Source organism: Parus major, chromosome 5 (assembly GCF_001522545.3).
Source record: "Parus major isolate Abel chromosome 5, Parus_major1.1, whole genome shotgun sequence".
NCBI lineage: Eukaryota > Metazoa > Chordata > Aves > Passeriformes > Paridae > Parus > Parus major.
The window spans coordinates 45,737,201-45,746,466 of record NC_031774.1 but is presented as its reverse complement, the minus strand read 5'-3'; positions in this window follow the sequence as shown (position 1 = coordinate 45,746,466).

The following is a 9,266-nucleotide window of genomic DNA, read 5'->3' as shown; positions in this document are numbered from 1 at the left end:
CGGTTATTTTGGGGTCTGCTCCGTTCATGGGGGCTCCCCGCTCTGGCCTGGCAGGCGCGGTGCCCCCCGGGCCGCGCTCCCGCCGTGCCTCGGGCACGGAGCGGGCTGGGCGGGAAAGGCCTGCCCACAGCTCCGCCTGCTGCGCTTGGTCTGCCTGAGGCGCCCTGAGGCAGCGGCAGCATGGAGCGGGCGTTCGGGTACCTGAGGGGGAGAATGCAATTATGTTTGGAGAGACAGGGATCAGCAAATCCTCCCAGATTTGTGCAGGTGGAGGTGCCGTGAGGTGGCGGGAGCTGTGGGGAGGGGGTGTTCCTGTGAGGGTAAAGGATGGCGCAGAACTTCCCGACCCTTTCTCGATGCCTTCCAAGTAGTGAAGGTGAAAGAGCAGCTGTTTCAATTCGCAGCTTGTGCGGGAGGGGCTCAGCGAGCTGGCTGAGGCTGCCGCTGCCCCCTGGACACCGGGGAAAAGGGATCTCCAGGAGCCCCAGTCTTCGGCACTGCCTTTTGCCAGCTCTGCTTGGGCTGTCGGATGCTGATATTTCCTGGCAGGAGGAAAGGGCGTGTTCTATGAAGGTTACTAATTATGTGCTAAGTGGTGCTGCGAATGGTTCTGGAGTCAACGCTCCAAGCCGTTCGGTGGCTCATTAATTCTCTAGATGGAGTTTTCTGTTAAAGGACGTGTTTCTGAAGGGGATCCATCCCGAGGAGGCAGCTAAGTTGCCAGTAGTTTTCCAAGAAAGCCGAAGGGCTGTGACTTTGGCAACACCCGCTGCCTGCAGTGTGCTCAGACTCTGAGGTCAATGAAGCTGTTTGACCCAAGGAAACATATGATGGTGTGTGTTTGAAGTAAAATAAATGGCTGCTGTGGGGGCTGCGTGCTCTGCAGTGATGAATCCTTAGCAAGAAATCTGAGGTCCTTTACAGAGACAGCGTGTCACGGAAACCCTTTTTCCCGTTAGATAGTCTTCTGCTGTTCTCAGACTTGGGACCTGATTGTGAAATGAACAGACCTTTTCTGATTTCAGTTAATTGAATTCAGAACTTAAAACCACCCGAAGAAGAATTTGAAAAAATAGGATTTACTTTTTTCTTTCTATAATGAGGGAAGTTCTAAGTGTTAAGGACATTGTAAAAATAACTAGCACTTAGCTTAGGAAAATTGTGCATCAGCATGCGGTTGGAAATTATTTCTGATGGTCCAGGCATTTGGGGACACATTAGCTCAGCCACAGGTAAATGACTTTTAAGACAAAACATAGAAGACATTTACCAAGAAATTGCTAGTTCATGTGAAAGTATTACAGCCTGAATGTTAAATTGATGTACAAGGAACACCACAATTTCTTTTTTTTTTTTTTTTCTGGTTAAACATGAACTCAGGTGTCCAGAGAGCATATGATTATGGTTTTGCATTTTTAGATGATGGGGCAGTGGAGTGTGGAATCGGCCGTAGATTTCACAAAAAAAAAAAATCATTCTAAAATTTGCTTCTCTGCCCATCACAATCATGTGATTGTTCAAGACAAGGTGGAAAATTTGTGAATATTTTTGCAAATTGCCAGTACCGGGCAGAATTAACCTGATGTAACAGTGCAGAGTGAAATAATTCAGTTACTGGAAATAATAAATGAAGTTATTGTTGTGAAGGGTTGCTAGACTGGAGAATTAGACTGGGCCATCAAGGTCTTTCATAGAAGCTGGTGCTAGCAGCTGCCATATGAACTAGGAGAGAATGGCATCAGCTGGAAAAGGGTGAAAAAAAATATGATTTAAGACAGTACTGACAAGAGTTTAAAGTTACTGGAAGACACTATGGCAAGTTTTGCAAAACTAAATGGTGTTTTTCTAGTTACAAGATTTTTTTCGTAAGTATGAAGAGAACAGTAGAAAATAGATGGCTGCTGTTCAATAGCTTCTCAAATAGGAAAGTCCTTAAAAGGCTAACCTGTGTCCTAAAGACAGAAATGTGAGTTGGTGAAGTGTGACAGAAAGCTGAGGTTAGTTCAGATTAGAAGGATTGTGAAGAATCCCATTAAAGAGTAACATGGATGAGTAAGGGGCCCCAGTGGAAGAGAACTTGTGCTTCTCTCAGCTGAAACATGGAAGAGACAGTTTATTTACTGACTCCTGTGGGGGGTTAGGATGTTACAGAAGGGAATCAGAACTGGTTTTCTCCTGAGAACAGGACAATAAAAATGTGGTTATTCCATAGAAACTAGGAACGTAAAACATGTCCAAAACAAAACACAGAATGCCATGGAAACTGTCATCTCATCATTCCCAGATGTTCTAATCAGTTCTAGTTAAAATACTTCAACATTTTTATCCAAAGATTATCATAACTGAGGATTATGTAGCTCCGGTGGTGAGACCATGCCAAAGTCTGTGATGTATGTGTTGCATACCAGAATAAAAAAGAGCAGCAGATCTGAGCATTGACACCAGACTGTGATAAGCTTAATTGCAATAGGGGAAACAAAAGCAGCCCAGCTCCCTCTGCAGTGATTGACACCCTATGGTGTCATCTGAAACTGCTAAAGGAGAGAGTACTTAGGAAAGGGAAAATTAAGCTGTTGGTGAGATTGCACCAGGCTCTTGTGAAATTAAATACATTAATAAATATCATAGTGTTATAATGGTTTTATGATGTAAGAGGGTTCATGGGAGAGCTAAAAAGCCTCTGCTTCATCAGATAAAAGAGCCTCCTGCTTCCTCTCCAACATCACTTTCTGGCTGCCTTTGGATTCCACACTTGGAACAGTGAGCACCTTCTCCGTGTAAAACACCCTGAAATTTACAAGTCAAAGATCACCTCACTTTTTGCAGTTGTTGAGTGGTGCATGGTGCACTAATGGCAAGAAAAGCAGTTTGTGTTTGGGAACACACTGCTAAGGAAGAACATGAGAGTTTGAGAAGGATATTCCAGATGGATAAGCACAACTTGCCAGTGGACTGCTAAGGCATCTCTAGAGACTTGCATTAGAAGGAATAGGGATTTTTCTGCAAGAATTGGGGAAGTGTATCTGAAGAACTGAGGTAAGCGTTTCATAGGGTTACTACTGTGATTGTTTTACCATTTGGCAAGGTATTTTGAAGATTATGGGATTTGGAAGTCTATGTTCCCTTGCCATTTTAAGTATCTCTGACCAAAATTATCCCATTGTTGTTAAACCCGTGAAAAATTTCTTCCTTGCACCTTTGTAAGAGAATTTTTTTCTCTAGCTATGCAAAACTGGGACTTTTGTGTGTACTGTGAGCCCCCAAAATACCTAATCCACAGATAAGAGTGTCTTAGAGCTGCTGGGGATGTTCAGCTGCAGTATCTAAGTCTTCTACAGGGTGGAAAACTCCCAATCAGTTTGAGTGCCTCTGTAAGACACTTATGGTTATTTATAAGTGAAAGTAGAAGAAATCATGCAGATCAGGGAAATTTATGTTACAGAAAAATCTCGGGAACATTTTTTACACCTGCAGTCCTCTGAACAAGGACTGCTTGTTCACTAGAGAGTAGAAGTCTGTCAGAGTTCAAGGAGCATCTGGATGATGCTCATAGTCATGTGACTGTTACATAGTCCTGCAAGGAGCAGGGAGTTGGACTCAATAATCCTTATGAGTCTCTTCCAGTCCAGTATATTCTATGATTCTGTGGAAAGGCAGATGGAGAGAACAGCAAGGCACAAACTGTATGGGATAGACCTTGTATCAATTTAGTTGGGATTTAACTAAAATTAAGCTAAAATCGGTAACATTCAATTAGCTCAGTCTCTTGAGCTTGCTCACAGCTTTTTTGGTCCTTCAGTAAATGATGCAAAGGGGTAGAATGCTTTAGGAATCTGTATTAACAGCATCATGTAAGCATGTACAGTATGTCCTCTGTTTCCATCATACCTCCCAGCTTTCTGGTACAGTTGTTCCTTCTCCATGCAGAGTAGTTTTAGCTCAGTTGAGCATTACAGGTTTAAAGCAGTATCCAGTGAGGGAATCATTGTGTACACTCCAGAATGCAGCTTTGGTACCTTCACTGGCAAGAGGGTCTCTGCTATTGCTGTTTTTTCTTGTGTTTCCACACAGTAGCATCTTGCTCCTGGATAGCTGAGGCTTAAAGGAGATGGGTTTATTATGTATGTTTGATGGGAAACAGTATATTTTTAGTGTCTTGGTGTGTTCTTAAAGCTCCTTCCAACAACAACCACATGGTGTGTTGGTAGAAAATTCTTTGCATGAGATGTTTGAAGAAGCCTTCTTGCCAGATCCTGTCCTTCAGCTCAGATAGTGCAACCAGCTACTACAGTCTGGTCAAGCCCATTTCAACTCCAGCAACTTTCCTTCCTTTGTGACTTCTCCTTGCCAGCACTAGACATCTTTCTGCTCTTCAGCCCAGAGTATTATCTTTATTCTCTATAGGAACTAGCTAAAACTTAAAAATACTCATAGGATGATGCATTTAAGAACATCCATATCACTTTTTGCATATTGAGGCAATATTGTTTCTATTTAGTCTTCAGTATTTTTAACAATACAAGTTTCCACATCATTGTCATTGTTTTAGAATTTCCTTCCTTGCTTATTTTGGCTTCTTTAATTGAAAAAAACTTGGAATTCCTGAAGCCTAGTTCTATTACCTGCATTTAGCTCCTGTGAACACAGATCCTTTTCCTTGTTTATTTAACCAGCCATATCAATGGTAACAGAGTCCCATTTGGCAGATCTTGAATTCCCACCCTGCCCTATATGAGCATGTGCTTGTTCTATTCTTACATAATCAGGCAAATGAATGAAAACAGATACCAACAAGACTTTATTGTATCAAATTTCATCTACATGAATTTTTGTAAATAAAATCAGAAGAACTGTTCCCTTCCCATGTTAAACTCTCAAGTTATATCTGTTTAACAGGGTTTCTTTGGAAAAGGAAAATATACTTAGAAGGGAATCTAAAACTGAATGTGAGAAGCAAAAAGTGAACTCAGTGACCCCTGTCTATTGTTTTTAGTATGATGGCTGTAGCAATGTTTTACGGCAAACACCATTATCTGAGAACTATGAACATTCATACTTCGATAGAAGACTGGGAACGATTTTGTCCTTGAAGTATTGGTTCAAAGACATTGAGGCCCCATCTTCCTCACTGCATGGGGGCACTGGTGTGTGGACTACCTTATAACTACAGCTCTTCTCAAACTAGAATTCCCAAATCTCTACTACTAGGGGGAAGAGGAGCAGCACAGGAGGTCAGGTCCACATGACTGTCCCTCTTGATGAACTCCACTTACCTGTGATCAGCCTTCTTTTCCACAGTTGAATGGGAGTTCATGAATACATTTATAGTATACAAATACACCCACAATCATCCTTGGGTCCTTGCAACCAAAGCCGGTGTCTCTAGGGGCACCATAACTGGGGAAATAATTAATGCCTCTGTTCTGTAGATAACAAGAGCAGAGGTATTTTAGCCTGGGTTCTGGAGTAGCTGTAATGGCTACCAATAATATCACTGCCCTTGACACCGAGATTTTGAAAAAACTTCTTTATTCATTCTCATAGGCTTGGCATAGAAATTTCTACACTCTCCATTTCCTTTGTGTCCATGACTGCGCTGTTCAGTGTTGTCAACAGAAACAGGCAGAGCTCCTGGATAGCTGTGTGATGCTCGTATCACCTCACTCTTCACTCCTCTGTAAGAGTGAGGCCTTTCTGCCTTTATAGGCAGAGGGAAGAAGTGGGTGCTTGCAGCTGTACCACAGAGCACTCTAGGACAGGCCAGCTGATCCTCTACAGGTCCATGATCCTCTGCAGATGATGAGTGGTAATCCACATGTAGCCACCATACTTGGTATTACTTGGTTGCCAAATTCACCAACATGAAGCCCATTTCTAGTCTGCAAAATGAGGTCTCAAAATGTTGGATATTTGCAGTCTAGGTGCAAAAGATTGTTAAATTGCATTTTCAGTGTAAATGAAACATGTTTCCTGCCTCAGGAAGGAATTAGAGAGGCATATGTTACCTGGCAAAAAACCCCAACCCTGTGGGGATGGCTTGCTGTTCCTATCTAGCTTATTGAGTCCTTGCTGCCATTCCAGGTTCCTCTCTCTACTGAGGTGAGCAAAAATAGGACATTTTGAGTGATTTTGAATTTAAATTTTGAAGGGGCTTGAAAAACACCAGCATTGTGAAGACAGAGAATTTCCTGCTGGTCACACGTCCCTGTGAACAACCTGTTGCCCTTGTGACTTGTGGGAAGGTAAAAATAACACATGGTGCACTGCAAATGGGGATAAGAGCAGAAACAAAGAAGGATAGGAGGAAAACAGCTAGATAAAGCAAGATGCCTGGCTGCAGTGAAACCTCTGATACAAGTGAAGCATTTTTTTGCGCAGCCACCTCTCTGGACAGTGTAAGAGCTGACCCTGCAGGGACTGTAGGGTGGTACCATCAAGAACATTAGCAAGTTCTTGTTACTCAGCTGTACAAAATGGGAATGTTTCTGTGGCTTATCACTACAAAAGAGAGAATTTATTTGTTTTCCTCTTTTCCTCACCAAAATGGATGCTTGAAAGGATTTCAATCAAATTTCATAGGAAAGTTGATCCTCATAGGCAAAATGTAGATCAAGTACTTGGAATCAATGCCAACACTGCCAGAAAGGGCCTCTGCTGGAATATACTTAAGGAGGGATGCTGATGACTGGAAGTGAGACCACTGTGGGTGAGCAGAGACCTGGAAAACATGATCTACAAAAAACACTGGAAAAGTGAGGTTGCTTAATCTGCAAAAATCTAAGAGGAACAGTATGATTAATCCTTAGACATTTAAATGATCAATATTGAGAAAGGTAGCAATAGTCTGTTTCATGTGCATTCACAGAAGGGCAATAAAAAGATAAATTAATTGGAAACATAGAGGGTAATTATTTTTATATTAGTGCAAGCTTCTTAAGAACAGCACTAGTCATGGAATGGAGACATTGCAAGAAATGAGGCAGAATCTTCCTCAATGGCAATTTACGAGAATCATAAGCTCTAGAGGAGCTAGTCTGGCTTTCCTCAATGGGTAAGGAGATGGTCTCAATGGCCTCCTTCCTGCTGTATTTACATGGCATCTGTGACTTTCATAACACCAGTTTAGCACCATTCTTTTTCACTCTTGTTGCTTCTGGTTTTAACATATGTTAACCAAGAGCAATTAAAATCAATAGTGTTACTTAATCATCACACACTTTAAAATTATTTGACCAAAGTGAGCAAAAAGCTAGAATTGCTACTTGCAGTGAGTAATAGCTGTTTGTCAGCTTTAATAGCTACTGTATAATTCGTGAAGATAAAAGGCTACCAAAAATGTTATTCCTTTTCATTTTGAGAAGAACTAAATATGGCCAACATGCAGTGGCTGAGTGTGTGTGATAGAGGTGGCAACACATGGCTCTGCCTCCTTGGAAGTGATGAAGACAGGTCACCAAGGCCTTAAATCCCCTTATTTCAGTTACCTGCTTTACAGCATCTGCATGCTGAGACAAGCAAAATAGAATGCCTGGATGAAAAATAAACAAACACAGGATTTTTCTGGAGTTTATTTTCCTCTGTAATTTTCTGAGAGAGAGGTTTGTGGAAGTCAGTGTTTCTGCTCCACTTACAAAGCATATTTTACCAGCTCCCTGGGTCAGGTGCTGCCTTTTAGCCTGCTTTGATAGACCTGTATTGTGTTTGATGAACAAGGTTCAGGCTGTGCCTTCTGGATATTCTGTCCACCTGTATTGAACACTGGTGTAACACATCTTTGAGCAGGTACTGCACATCAGCATGACAAGACAACTGCAGCCAAGGTGGGAACCAGGAAAGAGATACAGCCCACAATGTTACCTCTGCAAGTATCTCTGCTTTTCCTGGCACCCAAAGGGTAATCACTGGCTGTGGTTCTTCTCAGGGCTTGTTCCCTATCTGCAGCCTGGACCCTGCAGAAGGTGCAATGCTTTCCCTGCAGCCACCAGTGAGAACTGGGTACCACATGGTCTCTGCCCTAGACAGTCTCTCTAGGAAGGCAAGGTGCCCAGTATAATGCCCTGTTGTTTTTTACTGAAGAATACTGCACATACTTGTAAGGAAGTTACTGCATTTCATTTTCTTAATACCATCTTTTATAAATTCTTCAAAAAAATCCTCACAGTATCCAAGGATACATAATTTTGGATTAAGAGGTATTGAAACAAATGTTTTATGTCACTTCCTGGAAGGTCCAATCTGGTGATTTTCTTAATATGTGTATTCTTATATGTGTATTTAAAAATAAATAATAAAGATTAAATGAGTACAAAATTTTAAAAAAATTAAACCACAAACAAACATCAACAACAAAAATTAATCAGAAGAGGGAGTATTTCCAGTAGTCCTAATAAATTTGACACCAACCATTCATATTTCTTAATATTGCAGAGGGTGTTCAGCCTCTGGCCTCTCTTCCAGGAGACTGTGTTCAGCCAGGTGTGCTGCCTGACCTTTGACATCCTCCAAGCAGCACAGTGGGCCTGCAAAGGACAGTTCTCTGCTTGTTGCAGCCTTTCATGACCATATCCAAGAATTTCCTTTTTTTTATTTTTTTTAATTTTTTTTGCTGCATGCCTCCTCAGAAATTCAGAGATGTTTCTTAACCCTGCAGATAATTTTAGATCTCTGACCTGCCAGAGGCCCTGGCAAAGAAAGGGCTCTGCCGTTTGGTAGCCTCTTGTACCTGAAGAGCCCTTTGTCTGTGTTTGGAATGAGGAGTTATTTTTGATAATGTTTCTGATGTTAGCCATGGGTTCTTCTGGAGCATTTCCAGGTTTTTTTAAATGTTCTTTTGTCTTCTCCCTGTTTTAGTTTGTTTTATTTTTTCTATTTTTTTTTCTGTGCTTATATCACTCTGCTTTCCACCAGGTAGGAAATGGAGAACACATCTTAGAGTTCCATGCACAAGATTCCTGTTTCCAGACTCACTGTCCATCTGTCCTCAGAGCACTGTTGCCCATTGCAATGAGCAGAAGGGAGCGCTGGTTGGGTGCTGCTCTGACCATGTAGTGCCACTGGTTTTCCTACAGCTGCATGGCAGAGCACTGCATCAGGTGAGTTATGCACCAGTTTAGAGCCTGACCTGGTAACAGTTTTTGTTTCCATCTTCAATGGTGTAATTTGTATTTATCTTTGTTTTTAAAAGTAATATGTTTCAGTTTGAGTGAGACAGTTTAATACATATCCCACAGTTCAGCTTTCACTCCTGTGGGAATAGGGATAGTAAT